This window comes from Gracilinanus agilis, chromosome 3 (assembly GCF_016433145.1).
Source record: "Gracilinanus agilis isolate LMUSP501 chromosome 3, AgileGrace, whole genome shotgun sequence".
Lineage (NCBI taxonomy): Eukaryota > Metazoa > Chordata > Mammalia > Didelphimorphia > Didelphidae > Gracilinanus > Gracilinanus agilis.
In genome coordinates, this window is record NC_058132.1 from 240,718,604 (window position 1) to 240,734,209 (window position 15,606).

A 15,606-nucleotide genomic window follows, 5' to 3' on the forward strand; every position below is an offset into this window, starting at 1 on the left:
TGTACCTGTAGCATGACTGTTCTCAGTTCCTTGCCTTGGTTCCAGGATGCTATCATTCCTGTTACTCCCCTCATTCAAGACCAAATGCCCTACCATCATTGTGACTTCCATTACAACTGTCTCTCATACAAACACAAAGACACACATACTCTTCCTCTCAGAATATAGGGGATTGAGAATTGTTAACCTTGCTATGGTAGAACAGATTGGTCTCTGAGAAATATATCACCTAAGTTATTCAATTGAACCCACGTTCAAAAAACCTGATTGAAAATTACTCAGGTAATAATGAAAACAAAAGCCAGCAAGTGACAAAAGATCCCAAGGCATTCATGTGTCCTACAAGTGGTTCTATAGTCTTGTCTCATTCTGCTCTCACCATTCTGGCAATAGTGCCCCAAGAAATCTCCTCCTCCCTCCCTGTCTCATAAGTGGTAACACTGGCACTTCCTCATGAATTCACGTTGCAGAGTCAGCTGATGGTTGTTTTAAATTTATTAAATTACATGAGATCACTTATAGTATTAAATATCTCATAATAAATTTTAAAAAGGTGATAGTATTTAAAATGTGTTCATCATTTATGAAAATAATCATTTTAGTGGTAGAAGCCTAGGTCAGTTCCAACTCAAATTATTCAGAAAGATGTAAGAAATGTCATACTGAGTCAGACCAATGACCAGAAAGTAGCCATCCAAAACCCCTAAGAAGTTCTAGTGAGACAGTATCTCTAGAGATTAGTTTAAATTCCCCAGATAGCTGTAAGAATCCGCTGTGACCTCATCATCTATGAGTTTATTAAAGTCTCTTTTAAACTGATCTGTATGCGTTTTCTTCATCAGCTGTGTTTATATTCACTTATAGGTATTCAATTTTTCTTCATCATACACAGCACTTAACTTTTTTTTTGATGGCTACATTGATTCAGTTATATGTAGGGTTGCTAAAACAGCATCTCCTAATGTTAGACCAAGAAAAAAATATAATACTTCCTGATTCTTTTGTGTCTTACCCTTTAAACATTCTTACAGTTCCTCAGCATTTACTGATTTTTAGTTCTCTCTTCCCTCCTGCTATACTTTTTACCTCTTTCCAGAGTTGCCCTCCTTTTTCTTTTCATGCCCTATCATTTTGTATAATCCTATCCATTTCAAATGACTTATTCTCCCCTGACTCTCAACATTACTATTCCCCTATTCTTGCATGATTATATTACCGCATTCCCAAAGCTTCCTTATTTTCCCTTTAATTGCAACAACTACCCTTGACCTCCTACTTCCTACCCAGCCTAGGAAGGTGATTCTGCTGTCAAAAGACCTCTTTACAGATTCTCAACTCAGGTCAGTAGTACTTTTTTTCTTAAACAAAGGCTTCTATAATCCCTGAGGGCTTCCTAACAAATAGTTCTATCCTATGTTAAATACTTGCTTGTCTCTAGAGAGCATTGTTGTCATTAGCAACAGCAACATTATTATCTTTGTCATCCTCAAAAGCTTATTTGGGGGGGCAGCTGGGTAGCTCAGTGGATTGAGAGCCAGGCCTGGAGACGGGAGGTCCTAAGTTCAAATGTGGCCTCAGACACTTCCCAGCTGTGTGACCCTGGGCAAGTCACTTGACCCCCATTGCCTACCCTTACCAGTCTTCCACCTATAAGTCAATACACAGAAGTTAAGGGTTTAAAAAAAAAGTTAAAAAAAAAAAGCTTATTTGGTAGATTCTTTGGCTTCTAGAAACTTTCAACTCAAGACCAGCACCATTGATGCAGGTCATCATAAATAACATATAACCAAGCAAACACTGAGTTAGACCAAGGTTGTATCAATGGAAGAAAAGTGGCATAAAATCATTTGATTCTAGGTTGCCCTGATGGCAGGATTAGTTCTAATTAACATCCATAATTAAAATTCAAGAAATTGGAAGGCCTCCTAGCGCCACAAATTAGCTGAATGCCATGCTATATTCTCCCCTTTCTGAGGATTAACCATGATATAGGAGGAGACTTGCATTTAAACCCTAGGTCTGATAAAGATGGATTTGTGAGCAAGTGTTTCAATCTCTATGAACCTCAGTTTCCTTATCTGTATAATGAGGATACTATGGACAATATAAAATGACTGTGAAGGGAATCATTTGTTGGCATGAATCTGCAATATAAATGTGAATTATTATTAAGACCATTGCCAGTGGTTTAGGATTAGGACCACAGTGGTCTTGGTGTACACTATTAGGTTCCATCCTCTAGATCCTAGTCACCGCCCTGGAGGTTGATTGCAATCTTCCCAAAACTGCTATTTTATACACACACACACATATACATACATGTGTGTTATCTAATCTGCACATAGTAGGTGCACAGAGAGAGAGTGTGTGCACCTACTGTGTACAGATCATTAAATTATTATGGCTGGCACTGAGGAAGGTACAAAGCTTATCTTGGTATATTGTGACTTGGTTTTCTGGGCAATGCTGCCAACAGCTACAAAATGAATGGAAGAATAATGTTAGAAATGAGGGCAAAGAGCATAGTTCTTTCATTCCCTTTGTGAGGGGCTGATCCCTTCTGTGTGAGAGAGACACACAAAGACTTTCAGCCAGGGTTTTTGACTTATAGGCGGTCAGTTTTACCAATTTTCCCAAAATTCCATTGTCTCTACTTTAGTCCTTAGGGGCTGCCATAATCAGAAGTGCCTCTGATATCTAGGATGCTGGAAAACAGCTGTGATGCGTTTATCTCTACACAGACTTTTTAGACCAACTGATACCTCAAGGATACTATAGTACTGGTATTGTTAAAGCTATACAATATACACTGATTTTGAGGTCTCCCCCTAGAAAGAAAGGGCTTTTTACTTGTTGCTAGATCCTGAATGGATGACCCCATTGAAATTGCAGGACAGATTCTATTCTCTAAGAAGACCCTTATTGCATTTCCTAGAAATATTAGTTGATAAAGCCTCATTCCTATAGTTTTGTTATTGTTTTATTAGAAAACTCATATTTATTGGGGGGGAGGAGTATATGTGTGTTTTGGGGAGGGGGGGGTTGCACATGTTGTGAAACCAATCATCTCAATAAAGTCTTTAGTCATTTTTCCTGAAACTTTCTGGAGGTAGATCTCTCTTGTGTTTGTATAGAGAACTAACTGGCTCGTGCATTTATAGTTTAGTAAAGAAAGAGAAAATGATGTGAAAAGTAAGTGCTGTAAATTATTGCTGTGTGTGTGTGTGTGTGTGTGTGTGTGTGTGTGTGTGTGTGTGTGTGTTCAGGGGCAGATCTGTGAATGAGGGAGCGATGGGATTTTTTTTTTTCTTTAATCAATCTACACATTCCTTTCTTACCTGTAGGTTATCCTGTGCCCCAGATTACTCTGAAATCTTTTTTTTTTATGCAAGAACTTAGTTTGCAGGGGAAAGACAATGTGTTGCCTCATGTTTACATTGCCTTAGGCTTCTGAAATTATTCTTATTATTTATTTTATAGACAGGCACTTAGTAAAAATGTGCACGATATGCTCTTTAATGGCTATCCGTGGTCAAATATATGAATTTCTTTCTATGATCATAATTGTAAACGCCTCTACGGCTTTCATTTGTCTGTTCAGAAGGCTCGGTAACCTAGAGCTCTCTTTTGATTTTTGCAGCCTTTACAATCATAAGTCCTTCTAATCTCGACTACTGATTTCTTCTCCGTCTCCTGCTCATTGTTGAAAAGGCAGAGCTATTTTTACCAATCGCACACTTTAGCTGGAGGATCCTTCCTTGGGGGGCGGGGGGAGAAGGTGTTTGGAGCCTTTCACAATCATCTCCTTTTGATGGTTTGCTTGAATGTGATCACCGTAGCTGATTTCATGCATTGATAATGAAGGCATAGGTTGCCGGCTTCTCTGCATAAATCCACCTCAGACTTGTAGGCTGACAGTGCTCCCGCCTTTCAGAACACATGAAGATATAGGACTGAAATTGCTTTGCTTTCTTTACAAATGACTCAGAGTGTGCTTGTCCTTCCCTAAAATGTTGCCAGCGTGTAAAGGATTTTCAATGAGCGATGCAATAAGCCTGTGTCTGGGAAGGTTTGAAGCTGCATTGATATAACATTGTACTGTCACACAGATGATCAGGGCTGGAGCCAGAGCTCTGTAGCAAGAACTGGGCATCAGACTGGTCACATACTGGAAGTTTGGTTTACCAACTTGGTTGCTATTTAAGCTGGTGAAACAGAGCTGCCATAATGTGGAGTGGACTTCCTAGTAGAGGTGAGCATTTCTTTTTTTATTATTGTTAAACTTGGATGACTCGCCCTGAGATGTCTGTATGAGATGTTTTTATACGCCTTGTTAAGCCTGTAGGGTCATCATTTGTGTTTACCACGCTGCACGGATGGGGAAGAAGGGCAAAAGTAAATCCTACGATATGTGATTCTTTGATTTTATTTAAAAGTAACTCCTCGTATATAAAGGCTAAGCTTTCTGTTCCTTCACTGCTAGCTTTTTTGCAGAGGACATCTTACCAGTAGGTGACTTCCTTTGCATTTTAAACATTTTCAAACAAGTCACTGATATTATGTGATTTGCCATCATTATACAAAGTCAGTAATTAGCAGCATGATTATGGGCTCCAGGTATATAAAAAGGCTGTAGACTGAATGCAATCTGTAGCATCTTTGACATGAAATATATAGATGGAACTTGTGGCAATCACAAGCTAAAAAAGTAAATGAAATGGATTACATACTGGAGTTATCATCTTGTTAAGCCTGACATTATTAATAATTAAAAGTTATGACCTGCCAGGCACTGGGCAACCTCTAGTAATTTATTTCCAGTGAGGGTTTTCTTTATGAGAAAGGCATAAAATTGCAAGCATTTCTGCCGAAATATAGTTTAATTAAATGTGACATTTTAAGTGCATCAAATGCTATTTTCTTTCATGTAAATAGGGTGCTGACATTAGCCTGTGAAGTTGCATTACTAAATCATCATACTTTAGAAAGGCCCAACTTAACATTACATAATGTACTGGTATCTATTAAAAAAAGAGAGAGAGAGTTTTACCTGCATCTGAAAAGCACTTAGATGATGGGAAGCTGAAAGTTATCCTCTGTCCTCTGAGTGTTACAGTCCTTTTGCTTTATGTTTGTTCAAGTCTAATCTAATTCTAATGTGATCAGAAAATATTCTAAAGGAAGAGAAGGGTGTTGACAACGATTGTGGCACGTTCACAATTGTATTATGCTTATTAAGTGTCTGCTTAAAATGGAGAGATTGTAGAGGGAAATCTATTTTTATTTGATTGGAAACTGGCATAGCTCTTGGGGTTTGTTTTTTTCTCTTTTCCTGCTAAATTTATTTATGAGGCAGCTGTTTTATAGCTTTCGGGTCTAAAGTTATAGATAAGTGTGTTTTTGTTTGACAGAAGATTCGAGAATTCCCATTTACTGCCAGTACATGTAAAGCTTGGCTAAGCAGACTGCATCAGGAGCAAACCATTTGTGTTAGCCAATCTGTCTTTGCAAGTCCCAGGGCCACTATCTTGCTAGAAGCCACTGTGTGCTTTTGAAAGCATGAAATTAGTTTTATACTGAGCACATGGTTTCTCATTTAGCAGTCCTTTTTATGGTAATGGTCAATTTATGGTTCACTGCCAGGATTTCGGTGTTCTGTCAGAGCTGATAGCTTCCGCTAAGGTGTCCCTTGGAGATAAAAAAGAGAGAGAGCAAGGAAGAGAGAGAGGGAGAAAAGAAAAGAAAAAGAAAGAAAACCCACCTAATTATGCCTTAGAAAGAGACTCTTATCTTTCGACCTAGTCTGCTAACTAAATGTTTTGGTTATTCCATCAAAGTTCTTTCATGTTATTTAATCTGGATTATGTAGGTGAAGAATACCTGCCAATCTGATTAGTTCTTAAAATGTTATATAGAAATGGTTGAGTCGAGGCATGTGTAACGTTTGTCCCCACTTTGGGAATATGTTTGTAGTAAGCTACACTATTGGTGCTTTTATTACTCTCATTTGCTAGTTTGGTAACATATCCTAGAACACTGTGATGAAGAAATGCAACCTCTTCCCTCGTTTCCTACCCCCATCCTACTCCATATACAAAATAGTGTGTCACAATATATTGCCACACTGTATATCCTTTACTTCTGATGACTGGTGACTGCTAAAGACTACAATTAAAGAGTCTGAACATAGAATAGTTGAAAAACTGCTTCTTCCATGTAATTTCTTTGACTTGAAAAGTGAAAGCTCTCAGCTGTCATAATTATAGAAATACTATGTTAATTTTTTCCCCTTGTCAGCTTGTGATGAGGAATCCAAGTATGCTAAATGAATGCTGAATTGATGTTAATTCTCTGGTGCTTTCTTTTGAATCCTTTGGGTCACTACAGTACCATTCAATGCAAATATACTGATTAGTTTTAGTGTGCTTTATAATGCAGGTGATCAAAATTAATCGCTAGGCTATTTGTTAAAGAATTCGTGCATGGTCATCTTTTTTTTTTCCATGGTAGTTATGGGTGTTCAGGTGGATCCATCTATTAATGGGACTCAAACATACTTGATTCTCTCTTGGTCTCTCCAAAGAAGGGAAAGGAAAACTTTAAAACTGGAAATTTCATTTTTAGTCACTTGGAGATTTTATTTTGTTGAATCACTTAGAGAATGTTAAGGAGAGAAGCAAATTATAAAAATATGGAAACATTTGTGGCCAATGAGAATCATCAGGGGCATGCTTCCTGCTTTTGACACTTCAGGGAGAATTATGACTTCACATAGCCTTACATTTTAGGCTTCAGGTTGTCAGAGAGCACAAATACCTTCCCTCTAGTCATTGTCAGGATAGATATTTGTTTTAAATATTGAATTACAAATGAATCCTTTGCATCTCATGCTTTCTTCCTAAGTCTCAGAGAAAAAAATAAGCAAACAAACCCATTTTTGAAGGTTGGGAAGCAGTTGATAAGGAGGCCAGCAGGTACCTGACTGAAAGTACAAGGAGACACAGTGCTGAGCTGTTTTTAAGCTTAAAAATTCAGAGTTCTTTTTGAAAACCGAGCCTTGCCTATTTCATATGAAAATAATCCACAAATTATGAAAGCAAAATATAATTGAGCACTTATTAATCTTAGTAATAGCAACTTGTCATTGATAATATTATGTAGAAAATCAATATGAAGCCAAGACAGAAATTCTCAGTAATTCATTATCTACTCTGCTTACTTTGTTAGCAAGGTACCAATGAGTCCAAGTTGTTCTTTGGCATGTTTCCTTCCAAGAGCAGATTATTATGGAATCTGGTCATTCAGTAGTCAAAATGTAGTTGTGAAACATTGCTGTAAACAAAATGAAGTCCTCTGTTTTTACTTTTCCTCTGCATAAACAAGGTAATTAGTCTGGACATTTTGCAGTGAGTTCACAGTTCACTTAAAAGCATATTACATAAAATTGCTAACATTTTACAATATATTATAAGACTTAAGTGATGAAAAAGCAGATACTTGTCTTTAAATCTTCTCTCTTGGCAGGTTGTATGCCCTAGACCCACAGGATCACAGAGCTAGGGTAGGAGGGGATCTAAAGCCCATATAGTCCAATCTCCTCCATTTTACAGATGGGAAAACTGAGACCTATATAGGATAAGTAGCTAGCCCAGAGTCACACAAGTCATACGCAACTTAATCAGGAATTGAACTTAGTTTTTTCTCTCCCTGGTCCATGCTTTTCTGCTGAGACATTCTGACTTTTTAAAAATGACTCCCTTGGGGGCAGCTGGGTAGCTCAGTGGATTGAGAGCCAGGCCTAGAGACGGGAGGTCCTAGGTTCAGAGCCGGCCCCAGACACTTCGCAGCTGTGTGACCCTGGGCAAGTCACTTGACCCCCATTGCCCACCCTTACCACTCTTCCACCTATGAGCAAATACACAGAAGTTAAGGGTTTAAAAAAATGACTGCCTTGGGGACAACTGGGTGGCTCAGTGGATTGAGAGCCAGGCCTAGAGATGGGAGATCCTTCCCAGCTGTGTGACCTTGGGCAAGTCACTTAACCCTCATTGCCTAGTCCTTATCACTCTTCAGAATGTAAGGGTTTAAAGAAAATGACTGTTTTTTTCCATTCTTCTATTAAAAAAGGGGTCATATTGTTTTCAAGTAAGAGAGTTATTTTTATGGATGAAATAATAGCCAAATGTTACTGAGTGCAAAATAGAAGCATTCTCATTTTTGTCAGTAAATAAAATTTTGTAAATTCACTAATTTTCTTTGGTGCTTTTTCTGAAAAGAGTCTTTTTTTTAACCTTTCATTTGTCCCCATTTTTAGGCATAATCCTAGTTTTTCCATTCAGCTAAATCTATGTCCTCAAAGCCCAAATCTCTATTCTTCTTTCTCTCTATTGAAATTGATTTTTAGCAGTAAGTAGTTGGGGAAAAAGTCAACTCTAACTTCTTAATAGAAAATATTTGGTAAACTGCAACTGCAGTGCATTAGATGGTCTCAAGGATTAGCTCCAGGATTTCAAAAAAATTCACTTTTCATGTCTATCTCTTTTAGCAATATACAATTCTTCACAATCTGTTTATTACAGTCCTTAAAACTTTTCTTTTCCCTTTCTTTCCCTCTTAACTATTTCCAAATTTTTGTTAGTTCTATGTGGTTCCTTTCTTCGTTTTCACCTCACTTGTTGAGTTCATTGTTATTTTTTTTTAACAGTGAGATTAGATATCACTCTCCTTAATATTCTGTGGTATTTGGCAAAGTTTCCCACCTGGAAAATCTACATATCACTGCTCATTTCTGCCCTGCTTTTTAGTCATTCTTGACTTCTACTTGTTTGTGGTTGGCAAAGCATCCAATAAGGATCAGTGAGAGCAGCCAAATTTCAATCAATTAATGTAACTTGAAATCTTTGCCCCAAGAAACCTGAGTGAATTGCTTTCTTAATTATATTGGAATGGTCACTATCTTGCATAAATCAAAATTACTAGTATTTCAAAGAAGTCACAGTGTGTGAGCTACTGATTATGTTAACCTACTGATTTATTTCCTCTTCCTTCTTCAGGAAGTGTTGCTTTTTTCCCTCAACAATATACAAAATACTAAATATTATAATTTATAAAGTTTTATTAATAATAAAAGAACCAAAAAAATATTTGCTAAAAGGTACTAACCAGCCTGCTCCCAAGAGGAAAAGAGGAAGAGGGAGGAGTTACAGCCAACTATAAAACAATAGCATGACCACGCAAACATGGAGGCACAGGAGAAATTAAAGGGAATTTGGGGAAATACCAAGGGACGAGACTTATGGGGGATGCAGTCCGAGGTTCAAAATCTCCATTTATACAAATGGCATCCTCTGTGTGGATTACTAATATTAGGAGTGTTATAGTCTAAATTAGGGGAAACTAGGTGGAACAGTGGTTAGGATACCAGGCCCAAGAGTCAGGAAGATTAATCTTCCATCTGGCCCCAGACACTTACTACCTGAGTGACTTTGAGTAAGTCACTTAACCCTGGTTGCCTCAGTTTCCTCCCCTGTAAAATGAGCTGGAAAAGGAAATGGCAAATGACTCCAGTATCTTTGGCAAGAAAACCCCAAATGGATTCAAGAAGAGTTGAACATAACAGAAAAACAAAAATCTAAATTAAGATTTGTTCCAAGATTTCTACAATATCATAAAAAATCTTCAATTATTGTTTTTTCCCACACAGTTAACAACTAACATGAGAATTTTACTCACCAACCCCATGATAATGATAGTTCTTGTTTACTCCAATTGTTTCAATGACAACACTCTATTTTATTCCTCTATTTTTATTTGTTTTTAACCCTAACTTCTGTCTTAGAATCAATACTAAGTATCAGCTCCAAGTCAGAAGAGAAGGGCTAGGCAATCAGGATTAAGTGATTTGCCCAGGCTCACACAGATAAGAAGTGAATGAGGTTAGATTTGAACCCAGGACCTCCTGATTCCAGGCCTGGCTCTCTCTCACTGGACACCTCACTGCCCCAAGCTCTATCTTTAAGGAGACATCTTTGAAATCATTTATTTCTTTAGTGTATATGATTAGAGTGGGTAGTGCCTCTGTATTCAGTGCTTCCTCCAAGAATAGTTTTGCCCCAGATTTTTTAGGTCAGAATGAAAAGATTTGAGTCTTCATTTTTGAAGAATTTTTACAATTGGCACAGGATTAGATGTGACTTTGGGAATTCTGACTAGATGATGCTATCTTTTCTCTTCATATATTGTAGCACAGTTTTTTAATGGCTATTAAGGAATGTTTTTGAGCTAGCTACTACTATGTTAGGGAAGCAAGAATTTGGAGAAAGAAGGAAACAAATGGAAAAGTTTTTAAAACGAAGATGTATGTATATTTATGAGAAAGACTTATTTCTAATAAAATTAGCTGAAGTACAAATGATAAATTAGAGACTAATTAATTAGATTAATCCTGGCTAGAATTATGGACTTTACATCAGCAAAGCCTGGATTTTGATCCTGCTCTGACCCGGCTTTGATCTGTGACTACAGGCAAATCACCTCATCTTTATTTATCTCAGGTATCTCCCCAAGTCTGGCCATATATGTTATAGAAAGATTTTGATATGCATTGGTGGTAAGCATTACCCACACTGACAAAATTATAGATCATTTAATACTATATTAGATAAAATATGTAACTATAGGAATTAGAGCTGTCAGATTCTAGAGGTAAATGGGCAAGAGGTATAAGAGGAGGCCCAGCTACTAAGGAAGGACTCTTTTATCTTTGTACTAGTTCATATTTTAAAAAATGCCTTCCATCTTAGAATCAATACTAAGTATCAGTTTCAAGGCAGAAGAATAATTACTAGGGGTTAAGTGACTTGCCCAGGATCAGAGAGCTAGGAAGTATCTGAGGCCAGCTTTGAACCTAGAACCTCCTATCACTAGTCTTGACTTTCTTTGAGCCACCTACTTGCCCCCGTAGGTAGTTCTTATTACTGACTTATAGTAAGGAGAGGATGGAAGGCTACCATAGCATCTCAAAAATTTAAGCTCTAGAGTCTAGATAATAAATAAATATCTGAAAACTTTTCAGGGCGTTCAGAGGAGTAAGCCAGATTCTTAGTATAGGAAGTATCTGGAAATTTGTTTTTCCTGCCAGGCCGGCTTACCTCACTCGTTTAGAAGACACCACCTATTTCTCTTTCCATTACCATTGCTACTTCCTACTAATATTTCTCTCTTCCCCAATTTACTGTTGATCAAGAGTCTTTTTCATTTCTAATCAGTAAAGAAAACACATTGTAGATTTTGAAGTCTGCTATGATTTCTTTTTTCTGCTGGTAAAAAAAGTGGAATAGGTATTAAAAAACATTCTTAATGTCCCTTTCTTTTTTGTTCTCCAATACTTTCTAGGGGAAGTTGTACATGACTGCTAATGGAGTTTCTCATTCCACAAACAATTAACTGAATATGCATCAACTTTTCAGGAGAAAGTTCAATTCAAAAATGTTCGGTGCCTACTAAAATATGTTCAGAGCACTGTGCAGAACACTGAGGGAGATAGAAATCTTAGATAACCAAAAGAAATCAATCCTCCTTTACCCCTCATGTCACTCAAACATCAATCCTGAACATGTTCCTCTATAGTTGTTTACCCTTGTTATACTAGCTTTGGCATATATTCGCATAATCTTGCACATGTTCGGCACAAATTCTAGCCAGGATCAAGGGATCCTTTAAACCCTTACCTTACTGAATAAACCTCAATTCTATACAGATTGATTCTGTATAGAATCAGTCCTAAATGTCAGTTATAAGGCAAAAGAGCAGTAAGGGTTGGGCAATTGGGATTAAATGACTTGTTCAGGGTCCCACAGCTAGGAAGGGAACTAACTCTTTATGGCTCTAATAATTCCTCCTGTTCTCAAACACATCAATATCTCTGTTGGTTGGTGTATCTTCACAGAATCACAGGGTTTCCAGGTTGGAAGGTACTGTAGAGGTCATCTTGTCCACCCTATATCCAATTCATAAGCCATGCTACAATTTACTTGACAAGCAGTTAGTTATCTACTTTTTGCTTGAAGACATTTAAAGTAGGATAATTCACCATGTCTAGAAGCAGCCTCTTCCACTTTGGGGCATCCCCAACTACTAAAACTTTTTTCTCCTCCAAACACCAAGACTAATTGCAACTTTTCTAATTCTGATATCTGCATCCAAACAGAAACACGTGAATCCTTTTGACAGCCCTTCAAACATTTGAAAATAGATGTCATTCCCTAGCTATTCCCTTACTCCCCTCTACCACTTTTTGCTTCCTTAGGCTAATCCTTCCATATGTTGATCTTCCATTTTTCAAGTCCTTTTTTGACATGGACTCAAGAGCCTTTTCTATATTGGCTTCACTCTTCAAAAACTTGAATATGCCCTTTTTAAACTCTGATTCCTAGCAGAGCCAGAAGAACATTGTACATAGAGACTGATACACTGTGGTAAAATCGAATGTAATAGACTTCTGTACTAGCAGCAATGCAAGGATCCAGAGCAATACTGAGGGATTTATGGTAAAGAACGCTACCCACATTCAGAGGAAGGACTGCAGGAGAGGAAACATAGAAGAAAAACAACTGCTTGAACACATGGGTTGATGCGGACATGATTGGGGATGTAGACTCGAAACAACCACACCAATGCAACTATCAATAATATGGAAATAAATCTTGATCCATGACACATGTTAAAACCAGTAGAAATGTGCGTTGGCTATGGGGGAGGTTTTGGGGGGGTAAAGGGGAAAGTAAGAACATGAATCATGGAAACAAGGAAAATTTTTCTAAAAAAGAAAAAAGAAAAGAAAAGAAAGATAAACTCTAATTCCTAGACTGAATATGGTAATCCAGAAATGGTCTGACCAGTATTGAGTACATAAAAATAGCATCTTCATATTCCTGGAATCTCTCACTCCTTAACACAGCCCCAAATCGTATTAGTTCAATTTTATTGTTGAATCACATTGTTGATTTGTATTGGTTATACAATCCATTAAAACACCTAGGATTTTTTTTTCAGAAAAATTAATGTCTAATCACAACTCTCTCATCTAGTATTTGTGAAGTAGATTTTTGAGTCAACTATAAGATTTTAAATTTATTGTTATTAAATTACATTTAGTTATATACAATCTGATGCACCAGATTAAGATCTTTTGGGATACAGACTATCACCCATTGTGTTAGCAAATCATCCCAACTTTGTATCATTTGCAAATGTAGCAGACATACCATTTGTGCCTTTATTTTCTTAAAAAATTGGATGCAACACAGTACAGAAGAAAGTGTGCTGAACTTAGAACACTGACCTTGGATTTATAGTACCTGGAGTTTAGATCTCAACTTAGCCATTCATTATCTGTGTGACCTTGAGCAAATCACTTAAACTCTATGGGTCTCAGTTACTTCATCTTTAAATCAAATGGTTTCGAGGAGATTACTTCTGAAGTACTTTCCAACTATAGATTTATGTCCTAGAATTCTGCAGCACTTTCCTGGGTCACTAAAGAACAGACCTCCTTCCAGGGGGGCATCAAATCATTATTATAGCCACTTGCGTTTGGCCTTTCAACCAGCTCTGATATGATTTAATTGTTGGATATCATCTAGCCTACATATCCTGATATTTTCTACCAAGATAGAATGTTTTCAAATGTTTTTCAAATGCTTTGCTAAAATATCATTAAATTATAACTACAGTATTCCAGATGTACTAGTTTAGTAACTGTCCAAAAAAAGGAAATGATCATTCTATTGTAGCCAACATTCATATTGTGCTTTAAATTTTGCTAAGTGCTTTATGAATATTATTATTCCCATTTTAATGATGAAGAAACCAAGGCAGATAGAAGTTAACTTACCTAGGGCTGCACAACTCAATTCTTCCTAAATCCAGATCCTTAGCTCTATCTGCTGCCTCTCAAGGCATAATCTTGATATGATCTATAGTGGTCCTCCATTCCTGTGGTGGTGATGTAGGTCTTTTCTTCCTTTTAATATCTGGAAAATGGACAGCTACTATTTCTCCCATCTGTCCTATGCTCCTCTACTGTTGACATAATATACTTATGAGAGTATATGTAAGTCAACATGATTGTTACAAATAAAATTAAGGGAACTTCTTCATATAGTTGGATTTGTGCCCTTTCCTATCCATGAAACAAGTGAGTTTAACTTCTTGGATTCTGGAAAAAGAACCACCAGGGCATAGCAATTTATTAAATATGATATTTAAAGGAGAAAAGAATTAAAGATAATATTGATGTTTGGAATATGGGTATGTGACATTGTCACAGAAAAAAATAGTTTAAGAAACTTTGTAATGTTTTCAAAAAAGGAAATAAGGTTAGCCTGTCATGGTCTGATCTTGATGAAATCAAGATGGCTCTTTGTGATTACTCTTCTCTTCCTAGATAATCATTAATCATTCCTTTACTAATATATTTTAGAATTTGACCAGAAATTAGAGTCAAGGCCAATGTCCTGTGATTTACAGCCTCCATTATCTTTTGCTTGTTTTAAAATTTTTGGATATTATATTTTAGGATATTTTAGTCCTTTTTCTAGTTTTTCTAGATCTCTAAAAAGTTCTGTAAAATTTTCTGTAGTAAAACTTCTCTTGCTTTTTCATTTTCTTTCAAAGATCACCTATAAAGGCTAAGGAGTCACAACATTTAAATTTTTTTTAGTACTTTGGGATGTAGTTCATCTAGGTCTGTTGACAAACTCATCAAGGCCCACTAGGTGTTCCTATTTATATTGACTTTCAAATTCCTGTTATTCATTTCCTTTTGTCTTTTCCAGTCCAAAGCTCATTCTCTGACAGAAAATACAAACAAAATATGACTTGAGACATTTTTCCCTCTCACAAAGGAATCATTGAATTTTTTGAGAGATGGAATGGACTTCAAAACCCATCTAGTTAAACTGATATCCCAAAGGAATCCCCACTACATAAAACTTTACAAGTGGTTTTCCACTCTCTGCTTAAAGATCGCCGAGAAAATGTTATCTACTACTTCTTGACAACACCCTCTCTACTTTTGGATAGCTCCAATTGTTGGGAAGATTTTAATCCCCCCAACATTAAACCTAAATTTGCCTTTTTGCAGCTTCTACCAGTTGCTCTGAATTCTGTGAGTGGGAGCCAAAAAACACAAGTCTAAGCATTCCTCTACATCAGTGATTCCCAAAGTGGGCACCACTGCCCCCTGGTGGGTGCAACAGTGATCCAGGAGAGCGGTGATGGCCACAGGTGCATTTGGGGGCGGTGAATAACTGTAAGGGGTCGCTAAGTAATATGTTTTCTGGAAAGGGGGAGGTAGGCCAAAAAAGTTTGGGAACCACTGCTCTACATTAATCCATTTAAATACTCAAAAACACCAATCATTACAGTCCCCCCATGCCTTGTACACCCTTATTTTGCTTCTTCAGGTTGTGTCCCTATTTTATTCAACTCATCCTCACATGATATGAACTCAAAGCCCATCACCATCCTGGATATTTTCCTCCGGGAATTTTTAGCTTATCACTGTCCTTTCAAACTGTGCTGCCTCGAACTAATATATATATA

The 15,606-nt window shown here is 37.0% G+C and overlaps 1 protein-coding gene across 2 annotated transcripts in view; it reads left to right on the forward strand.

Annotated features, from left to right (window-relative positions):
* The window catches only part of ZNF385B (zinc finger protein 385B), a 403,118-nt gene that overhangs the window by 19,038 nt on the left and 368,474 nt on the right, over window positions 1–15,606 (forward strand). The window lies entirely within an intron of this gene.